Source organism: Leptinotarsa decemlineata, unplaced genomic scaffold, assembly GCF_025532065.1.
Source record: "Leptinotarsa decemlineata unplaced genomic scaffold, Ldec_3_MD MMD2_tig00000035_RagTag_RagTag, whole genome shotgun sequence".
Classification (NCBI taxonomy): Eukaryota; Metazoa; Arthropoda; class Insecta; order Coleoptera; family Chrysomelidae; genus Leptinotarsa; species Leptinotarsa decemlineata.
The window spans coordinates 12,041,113-12,053,158 of NW_027412540.1; the positions used below are offsets into that span (position 1 = coordinate 12,041,113).

At 33.9% G+C, this 12,046-nt stretch overlaps 1 protein-coding gene across 2 annotated transcripts in view; it reads right to left on the minus strand.

The window, feature by feature from the left end:
* Positions 1–12,046, minus strand: part of LOC111507868 (capon-like protein) — a 212,815-nt gene that overhangs the window by 34,191 nt on the left and 166,578 nt on the right. The gene's annotated exons all lie outside the window — the stretch shown is intronic.

Below are 12,046 nucleotides of genomic sequence, written 5' to 3' on the forward strand. Positions count from 1 at the left end.
ATATTTGTTTATAACAAATTGTTAAACTAATAAACAATTGAATAATGAATTTTTTTCGCCAAACTATTTAAAAGTGTGAATTATGATTTTAAAATTATTTCTTAACTAATTTATCAAACAATAGAAATATAAAAAAATCGTAATTTCAGTTTTTTGTTCAATGAATTTGTTCTTTTTCGGTTAATCTTTTTAATTTTTTACAGATTCTTTCAGGGATTTCAAATCAATTTGTATTATATTATGGACAATGAAGTCCGAACTGATGAAATAAAAGGTAAGACTTCCGAGGGTTGTCGTTCGTAGGGGTGCGACAGCTGGTGAACGAAAAAAACATTTTAAATATATTTTTTAACATATCATGAGCGCATGAAATATCCATCATCTATCGCTGTTTGGTTAATCTATTCATGAGCAGATCTGAAATAAAATCGCTATCCATAATAATAATTATTGAATTTTCACAATGAATCGTATTTTGAACTTGTTTCGCTACTCGGTAGCTTCATCAGTTACTGGTACATCGAACTATTCTACAACATCTTTTATATAACAGTACGTAATTAATGGCAAACCTCATTAGACAAATTATTGAATCTGTTAAAAACAGGTATATTTTGAAAGAAGAATTAGGAAAAAAATGATGTTACTTCTAGGAAATCAAGTAAAATGTTATATCAAAACCTAATTAGATATATGTATGAATATGTTAATTATGAAAACAAGTTCAAGTTCAAGTTTTCCGTTAACCACCTGTCGCACCCCTACGAACGACAACCCTCAAAACTCGAAACTTGTACGAGCTAAGGACTAACGAAGTCTTACCTTTTAACGTGTGATTCCCAACACGGGTTGGACGATAGCAAGTGAAAATCGATCGTTCAGCCTAGGGCTTAAACCACCGACCAACATGGCTGTCTATTCGAGTGAGTGAACAAAGCACCCACATCGAACCGACCAGCTAGTGACCGATTGAATGATTGTTTGTTGGTTATTTGAAAAAAAAATTTAATATTTGCGTTTACTGATTTCCAGAGATTGTGTAAGGTTCAATTTTTGTACTTGTGATGCACGGTTTGGAACATTTGATGTAATAATGAATATTACTGGAGTTTTTTCCCAACACCAAACGGTTATTTTAACACCTCGATACCTGTTTCGATCACTTAGTGATCATCTTCAAGAAAAAGATCAAGATCTCCAGTAATATTCAATTTTTGTACTTCATTTTCTGTAAGTAATGTGTCGTAATCCATGCTGATATCGTGATTATTCTCTCAAATGTGGCAAGCATTAGTGGAATCAGTTTTATCAAGTTCAAAACTTTATATATGTTTGGAGATTCTCAATTTGATAATTCTTAAAATTCCTTCTATGAAAACTTCACCTGAGAATAAATATTGGTGGCTAACATCACAACCTTAATAAAATCGTTTGAAAATATGGTAGAATTGACCGATGTTTGATGAAAATCTATTACAACGTATTCAAAAAAACTGTTCAATGTGAGAATTCCATTTGACACAACAAGTGTTTCGCTATACAATATCATCTTCGAACATCACATTATGCTAATGTATAGCAAAACACGTGTCGCGGTTTTGTGAACTGTCAAGTGTTTTTTGAATACGTTGAAAACGAATATTTATCGAAATTGCATTTTACAGAAACGATCGAACAGAATTTATTATGAATGCGTGGTCGTTCACAATTTCCAACAGGATATTATTGCGAAGATGCTAGTTTCATATTTAATATTTCTTGAAGGAATTAATATCAACGTTAAAACTCCACCAACGCAAACGATTTGTTTACGATGATTATTGGCTTTCACGACGTTGAATTCTGAATTGCACTAGCTTTTCATAAGTATCATAAATTACCGTTCCGCTGCCGTGTTTTCACGACGAAATTTTATGGTACGCTAATAAATTGCTTGAATTACATTGCTTTGCAAACATGTATCGAGAACACGTCTCACTAAATTGGATGAGTAACGTGTTGATGGAAACAATTGGTAGTCGAAATATTTCGATGTGACCGAATACGATTCTTTCTGTTTTATTAATTTTCAACAAAGGAGCGGTGTTATGAGTGTTATGAGTCGTTTGGAAACTAGGCTCATAACACTAGATGCAAATAAAAATAGGAATTAAAAAATTTTGAAGTTTTTGCAATCAACGAAAATGAACATGAATCTGTCATCACATTGATAAAGGGGTGTCCACACTATGCCGATGGCAAGGTCGATCGATAATGTCGAACGACATAGGCGACAGTTGCCTCTTCCACACATAATACTGCTGTGTGGACGTATTTCATCAGTCGACTGTGAGTAGTTGAGTGAGAAGAGAGTGAGTAAGAAATATTCTAAATAAATTATATTTAGTGAAACAAGCGAAACAAAAACAAAATGAGTGATGAAGATTCTCTTCATCACTCTTCGCTGCTACTGTCATATTTTTGTCCACGCTTGTAAACTAACATGTTCATCGTTCCAGGAGGTTTTGGATTCGACCTAGTTTCGTTAATGGGAGAAAAAAGTACAGTACAATTGAATTTATAAAAGATTTATTGTTGGATGAACAATTATTTTCATTCGACTGTCGGAAAAATCGATTTCATTCGACTCGACATTTATCGATGGACACGTCCACACTACGTCGACTATGTCGATCGACCGCTGTCGATCGACACATTCGACATAGTGTGGACGCGCCTTAAGCCAGATTATGTAAGTTACGATCATAAACTTACTCATACTAATGGAACAGGGTACGATCACGTGATTAGAAATACGTCGTTTCAAATACATACGAAGTCTGTTCTAAATGAAATAGTTTCAAAAACTAAAAAACACGCTTTTGAAGAACATCGAACTGAAAAGTTGAAAATAATTTAAAAAAAAATAAGCTTGAAACAATAACGAACGAAAAATACTAGTATTATTGTGATGAAAGCGACGGGTGCTTGATATACAAAAAATATGGCACAAAGCGCCCACGCCAGTATTTTTCGATATTGTTTCGAGATAATTTTTAACTTTTCAGTTCGATGTTCTTTAAAAGCGTGTTTTTTAGTTTTTTAAATTACATTTATTTTTCATTTTTCAGTATCGTTTGCTATAAAAGCGTGTTTTAGTCTTTTGAAACTATATTTATTTTATCTTAACTTTGGAATCAATCAGCCGGACAGGAAGCCTGAAAATCAGCCAACAAGTCCAAGAAAGGCAGAAAGCGCGCAAAGGAGGGTTACAAATAAGGCAGCAGACGAGCGTGTTATTAAAAAAATACTTTTTTCAAATGAGTAAAGTGAGTTCGCGCCATCTGTCCGCGAATAGACCAAGCAATAACGTCGATAATTCTGTCAAATCAGATCTTGAGCATTCAAACAGGAATAAATATGAAATGAAAAGGAGAGTTACAAACAAACAAACATACATACATACAGGTGAAGCTAATAAAAGCGTGATGAAATAATAATAAATAGTATATTTTTGTCAAATGAAGAAATACATGTGAAGTGATTTCGAATTATATCAGGGCAAGCGAAATAAATCCTTTCAATCAAAAATACAATTGACAACTTTTCAGAACTAAATCACTTGGTACAAGAATAACAGTTTTCTCCAAAGTTATAATGCATACCACTTTTCTTCCATACAGATACCACTCCGGCTTATGAAGCCAGTTGAATGCCATCAAAAGTGCAATATAGTTATCGAATTTGGTTCCACAAGAGACATTTATGGAAAATAACAAAAGATGTACAGGTTTCCAACAGACGTATACTGATGAATCAAACTATTTGTTCAGGAAATGAATGAACGCATAAAAGTTCCATATCCAAGATCTAGCATATTCAATGAAGAGTTATATGTTATATGGCAAGCCCTAATGTTTTACACATTCATAGTGAAAAACGACCATTTTTCATATGTAAAGATTCTATCAGTGCAAAAAATGCATATTTTTCCGAGACAAAAACACTTTGTCAGCAAATATTACCTACCTTTCTCATGATCTTCAACTGAAAAATGAAATAATAATTATAATTATAATGCCAAGTCAAGTACCTAAGTATCAAGGGGAATGAAATTGCAGGTAGAACAGTACGAGCTACTTCTAAGTTGATTATGATGGCATTTCACAAAATTTTGCGTGGCTGGAGTCGAAAAAACAACAAATGATCCCAACAAACGCTAGAACACACTAAACTCATATTAAATCATCTATTGGAGGAATAACCAACCAGTTCGAAAGGTTTGCGAAAGGTTTGCCACAAAGCTGTGACATTCACAGGCATACTATGTCCAGTATATGCACTGATCCATCAAATATGTAACTTGTTCAATGATTTATACTCAGTTATTGTGAAAAAATCAAATTTGATGGAAAAAATATGAGTGTGATCTGGAAGGGGGTAATCATCGTATCAGTCGAAACATAACTGAATGGTTTTGATAAACCACCGTTTGTACTTTCATTTTGATGAGCTCTATTGTGATTAATTTGTCCAAATAATTATCAGCAAAGAAGTGGAATCAACAGAATCAGCCATAATAACGAAAGTGAACAATTTTCTTTAAATATTGAACGAAAGGAATTTTTTGTGAGGGAAAATCAGTTTTTAATCGACCACAATCTGAAAATTATGAAAATAATAATGGGAAAACTTTTCAGTTTTCCCGTTTTCCCATCTTCTAATATATTTCATAATATATGAAATATTATATTGTGAAGCATTCCTATGAATAATATTTGTTTTGATATCATAACATCTGTCAGTACTTAATGTGTAAAATGATTTTCGTGTAATTCACTGTTCATATGAGAGTAGTTGTTTCTTCCAGTTTGTATCAGAAAAAATCTTCTGTGTATGATCTATATAGTCTATCTTTCTAAAAACTTTTCATTGTAGTTATTTTCTTTCTTTCATTGGAAGTTTTCCACATTATTTTTCCAGAGAAGAAGAAGTATAAAAAAACTTTTCACAAAAAAAATTGACCTCTTCTATAATCATTCTCGTTGTAATTCAAACATATATTATAGTTCAACAAATTCAATTTTCTCTGAGTTAGTTGGTGAAACCTCAAATAATTGATTAATTACTCATGATAAAATATCTTCCATATATTTTCGAATTATGGAGACACCGTAGACATTTTCCAGTGAAAAATAGCCTATTATCTATCAACGACATCCATAAAATAATCTCATTAAAAGCACGTCCTGATATTTCATGAATAAATGAGTAATTAAGCACTTCGAGAAAGTTATTTTCAGTTCTTCATTGACGTCATATTAACAAAGACCTACAAACCGTAGGAATAAATCGCGAAACATTATTTTGAAGTACAAAACATGCACCTTCGCACTATATCATTTCAGTGGTTATTTTTGAAATTGGGTCTCTTAGGTGATAATTTCAAAGCCGCACAAGCTCGGTTTGATAGAATCTAAACCATGATGTTTATTATAGATTATGAAATGAAATTTTTTGTAATTGACATTAAAAATCCATTTCACTATCAGTTTTTATTTCCTGCGACACATTTCGAACACATCATCCTGACCTAATTGGATTATTTTATAACTGGAATTATATAGTGGAACCATTTTATAGCTCTAAAAACTTCGTTGTGGAAATTACCCCAAAAGTAATTTCAAATGATGATTATTATCAGTATCATATTCGTTGTTGAATCGCTCGGTCAGTGAATTTTTTCAAGAAATACAAGCGTATGAAAAACTTATAGGCTTACTTATAAACTTACAGCTTGTGTCAAAAACGGGTATTTTGCGGGAAGTTTTGCAAGAGTTTTCAAATTTGGTTCTATATGGTACTTTGGGCTGCTGAACCCGAATCTGAGGTTTGCCAATAATATTTTTTTTTTGCAAAAATTGTGAATAAAATCGACTTTGTTTTCGTTTTTTACGAATAACTCGAAAACTACGCATTTAGAGTAGAAAGATCACCTATACAGAAAGGAAGGAGGTAAAATTTCCTATATTTTATGTTGTTAAAGTTTTTTTCTACGGTCAACTATTAAGCCATGGGAGGACGATAAAATAGAGGGAAAACCCCAAAACTCCAAAAATCGAGATTTTCGACGATTTCACACGGGAATGCAATATTGAAGTTGGAAGCTTGTGCATCCCCAGTTGAAGACCTCATCCTCTTTTTACAACGTGATCAACATCTTCAAAAACCCCAACGCCTCCCAAGAAGCAGTAATCGCTGCAGGAGAACGTTTTCTGGTTTCCCTGTACGGTTACACAGGGAAAACCTCACCCAAAATCAACCACCTGAGGTTAATCTTCTTCACCAAGGCAGCGTTCACGTTCAACTCAAACGTAGCAGCTTTACCACCTAGTGCTGCTGCAGCGAGGAAGCACTCTCTCAGGGTCTACCACCAGGTTCAGCACTGGTTTGGTGTGGAAAAAGACCCTGAGGAGTGGGGTTGAAGAAAAGCGATATCAGATTTAGAGCCAGTGATCACGCTTGCTCCCCCAGCTCCCCCTGCGCTTCTAGCTGATTTCGTGCAAGTGCACCACAAATTGCCAGCGAAATTGTGGGTGCAGGAAGGCAGGTTTATCCTGCTCCTTCTTATGCTTGCAATACCTCATTATTACTCGATCCGTTATTGAAATTTAGCTCCTTCCACTGATTCTACGCTTTTTTTCCTTTACAGATGAAGATGATCCAGATCCTAGTGAACGGCACTCGAAAAGGTTGAGGACTTAAGAGAATCGAAGGTACAATAATTTGCGGATTGCAGAGAAACAGTATTTTGACAGTCAAAACTTTCTGAACTTCCTAGACTTCTCACAATCCTCACTAGAAAAAGAATTCGAAGATTGAAGAATGAAGATGATGACAATTTTAACGTTCATATTACTATTACTATACACAAATTTCATTTCGTACATATAAACGATTCCATGTTTTTATAATCAATATATTATTTGAAACTGAATTGAACCAACCAATTTCCAGGGCCGTAATTCAAAAAGGAATAATTCACACAATTATTATCGAATATTACCGAAAAATTCCGAAATATAAAGTTGAATTTAATTTCTCGGTATGAAGTGAATGTCTACGATCCGAAAACTAGAACAAAAAATACAGGTTCGTATTTAAAAATTCAAAGATGGGGGTGGCCCAAGTCAGATGACACCCTGTATAAAAAATTCATGGATATATTCTGAGAGCCCACATTAAGTGCCAATAGCAAAATGTGGACACATTTTCAATATGTCTGCGAATAAAGAAGATATAGGCAAAAAAATAATTTGGAATTTTTTGGTTTTTCCTGCATATCTCCAGAACCAAAAGAGCTATATTCGATTCCTTTACATCATTGAATAGGACTCTAAAATACGCAACTTAGCCATAATTTAAACGACACTCCATCTCTCATCGTTTACGAGATCCCCATGTACAGAAACGAATTTGAATAGCCCTGTATATATATATATATATATATATATATATATATATATATATATATATATATATATATATATATATATATATATCCACCATACCCGCAAGTTCAAACCATCCACCATCACACAAAATGGCTGCCTATAACGCATTCATATATAGAATGTTAAGGATACCACTCAGCAAAGAAGCCCGAAACAAAGAACGGAAAGTCATATACCAAATAGCGAACGAAAACGGATACACCCAGAAGACAATAGATGAACTAGAAAACAGAATGAAACAAAAAATACAGAACAAGGATCAAGCCACCCCAACAGACAAAACAACAAAACGATGGACAGCATTTACGTACGTAGGACACCAAACCAAAAAACTAACAAACATCTTCAAACCACTGAACATCAACATCACATACAAGCCGAACACGAAGATAACACAAAAAATAAACAACTATGAAAAAGAAGAAGACAAAGACCAAAACGGGATATACAGTATACAATGCTCGGACTGCAACAAATTCTATACCGGCCAAACCAAGAGAAAACTAATCCAAAGGTTCAATGAGCACAAAAAGGCATACATGAATCCAATAGTATATAAATCAAACCTCGCAACCCACGCCATACAAAACAAACATAATTTCCCCCCACCAGAGAACATAAAACTCATAAAACAAGTCAACAAGGGTAACCGCATGGACATTTGGGAAAACTTGAACATGCATATATTCAACAGTCATAAATCACTTATCGAGGAACAAGTACAAATCAAAACACAACAAGATATATACATTCCTAGAGAATATCTAACACAAAGAAGAGTACCTGATGCAGTACAAATACAGGCAAATTCACCTAAAGTACCTGAAATACCTGAGTTGAGACGCTCTGACCGTATAAAGAGGCAGACGACAGGATGACAAGTTCAGTTTGAGGAGTGCCTAGAAGATGACAGTACTACCAACTGTCGAAAGCGCTCGCGGATAATTAATAGAATATATAAAGCTTCAAATCCTTTTTGTAAAATTTAATATTAGAATATATATATATATATATATATATATATATATATATATATATATATATATATATATATACATATATATATATACAAAAATACTATTCAGAACCAATTTTCAAAACTCTTGCAAAACTTTCCGCAAAAAAAACACAAGCTGCCTATTAACATGTTCATTAGTGGTGAACGTCTTTTGAATTATTTTCTATATACAAGGAATTCAATCACTTTATTGCATTTGTATAGTTTTAAAATATAAACAACAATTTGATATGAATAATATGTAATATTCCGGTCACTTTAGACATTCGAAGCTACCTAAATTCCCACCAAGGTGAAAATCAGTAAGATTGTTTAAAAAATGATTGCAAATGAAATTTGAAAGATCTTCATCTTTCCCCTGTGCGGAAAAAAATGTATTCAAGGTCAAAGGTAAAAAAAATGAGTTTTTCGCGATTTTCAGCAAAACGATAAATTTTATCATAAAAATACTCCAGGAAAAAATTGTAGTCCATAAAGTTATCTACAAAAAATGTATCGATACTTTTTTTCCTACGAGCCACCCTGGTGGCAAGGAAACGTGTAGATATTAAGACGATTACAACTTTTACAATTTTTTTGAGTCGTTATATCTCAAAAACGGTGACTCGTAGGAAAAAAGTATCCATACATTTTTGGTAGATAATTTTATGATCTACAATTTTTGTCAGAAGTATTTTCATGTTAAGCTCGCCGTTTTGCTGGAAAGCGAAAAAAACTAATTTTTTTGACCTTTGACCTTGAATAATTTTTTACATACAGGGGAAAGATGGAGAACTTTCAAATTTCATTTTTAATCATATTTTGAACAATCTTAGTGATTTTCAGCTTGGTAGGAATTTACGTAGCGTTACTCTTATTTTTTGGTCTAATTTGATCGGACTAGTAAGTACAGAGTATTGAGTGTCAGGTCATGAAACTGGAAATGATTCTCCATAATGCTCAATTCTGTCGCTAGAGCAGGAATTAGAAAGATTGGAACTTTCGATTGAAAAAATTATAAAACATTTTTCGAATCAATGCAGAAACTATGTTCCAATTTGATTTTTACTGTGTACTTTTCCCGTCAAAGTTGACCCATGTGATTTGGGTTTGATTCCTTCAGGAGTGGAAACAGCTAGAGTTTCTCACTTCTAACTCATCACATTCCAAATCCTCAAATTTAGTTGAATTTCTATTTGCAATCGACAGTGACAAATGCACTTTCATGCTCCTACTCCAATTTAAAAATAATATAATCGTGTTGAATTCTGTTCACAATCAGATTTATTCACTTTTTCCGGCATATTTGTTGGAATAACTCATTTATCACCTACTGTATATTTTGACATATTGTGATCCTGACGAATGTTCCTGTATATGTTAATATTTGGCACTCAATTAGATGATTTTTTTACGGTACCGAAATATCTGACCACTTAAAAATAGACGATGTAATTGATTGAGTTGTATTTCTAGATCGTCGATTGAAACCGATTTATCTATAATTATTTTTATCCGATTGAACGAAATACGAAATCTCAGCCGTCAAACTACCATTAAATTTGATTTAAATTGGTGCAAACACATCTATCAAAAAGTCATCGATTGCTGTTTATTTGAGTTGGATTATGGGGTATAAGAACTCTCATTGAAAATTCAATCCTATTTATTTTTTCGCCATCGAAAATTTTACAACTGTTTTATTTCTGACTCCGACCATAAATTCGAGATTGTTTTCTTTGGAAGGTTATATTATAACATAGCAACTATAGTTATCTGAACATTTAACCACTGAACTGAAAAGGACGATTGCATTTATTTAAATATTATCATACAACTGAAACAATGATACGAACAAGATGCTTTGTTTGAGAAACTGAAAAATTTATGAGGAATAAAATTTCATTTTTTATTTGTTTTCATTTGTTATATTTCGAGTTCCTTTTCAGTAGAGAGATATCAAATTTGTTTGGATAAAACCTCATTCTAAAACTAAAAACGATTTGATTATATATTTTTTTGGTTGAGAAATACTTTCATGTCATCATTCAGGTTAAAACCCAGTTAAATTTGATCAAACTTGAGCAGATCGAAGCCATAATCGAGTTACAGAGTTTGGATTATGATCCGAACCATTTTAGTTCAGTTCCGTACACGAGAGAGAAAGAGAGGATATCCAGATGCTTCCCTCACAAAAGAGCTATTGAATTTGAATGGGTATAAACGATTTTCTTTTAAATCGAATTTTCTAAAAGAAAATTTGGTGGTTCGAAATACATGTATCCAATTGGACTTCCTGAATAGTGTATAGGTAGTATCACGTAAAAAATTAGATGGGGATCTTATTGAAGGAAGACTATAATTATATCAAATAACAAAGTATCTTTAAATAATTCTGGGATAACGAGTGATTTCTAGGAATATCAACAATACTTTGAAAAACCTCCTATAGTTTTCGGATTTTTTATTATACCGAAATTGATTGAAATCATATTTTTCCTTACGCTCTATCTTTCTCTTTTAACGAAACTTTCGGTTGATCGAATTTTACCAAGCTTATTCGTCAGCCAACCAAATTTTATAAACAATTTTTTCTAGGTAGTGTACTCATAAACCCTAAAACCCAATGAATACCCCTATTGGTATAAGCTACCACTCTTTTTTCCTGAAACCACTCCAAATTTTTCTGAATAGGGCATTCGAGTGCTTTCACCCCTCTTCCCCTCTCCCTGTCACCGCTTCATCGGTTTTAGTGGGAGCTGACCGTTTGGCGGGATTCGACCATGTTCCACTTGATTGAAGGTTTCCATATGTTGCGTATCTCTATACTAACTCGGCTAAATGCGTTGTTGGAAAACATATATGCGGCTTCTTCGAGTTTCCTCCTTGTGGAGTCCAAACATGCACTGCTATTGCTGATTTGCTAGTTTCTCCTCGCTGTGTATGTTTTTTGTGCTCGGCAATGCAAACTTTCAATGTCCTCTTAGTTTCACCAATGTAGGACTCTCCGCAGTCGAAGGGTAGCCGGTAAATGCAATTCTTGGAATCGCAGTCCGCGTTCGGTGGCCTGGTTTTCGTGAGGCTGCTACGGGTAGTGTTCCCAGATCTGAAGCAGGTTCTGATGTTATACTTGGACCCAATTGTTCTTAACCTTTCCGACAATCCTCTGATGTAGGAAAGTACAAGTACTGGTTCTGGCGGCTTTTCTTCCTTGTGAGGCTCTTGCTGTCTCCTAGCCAAAGTCTGTTCCACCATCACTTTGAAGTAACCATTCCATTGAAGATCATTTTTGATGATGCCTAGTTCCTTTTCGAGACCTTCCTTTGTATCACAGAGCCCGAAAGCACGGTTTACAAGAGTCTTGATGATTCCTCTCTTAGTCGATGGATGGTGGTTGGATTCCTCGTTCAGATACTGTGCCGTGTTAGATGTTTCCCACTCAGTATTGGTCCTCTTTACCAGTAGGTCGAAGAATGGCAATTCGTTGTGGACTTCCTTCTCCGTTGTGAAAGTGATGGAAGGTCCTATGTTGTTGATGTGCTCCAGGAAGGTGTCT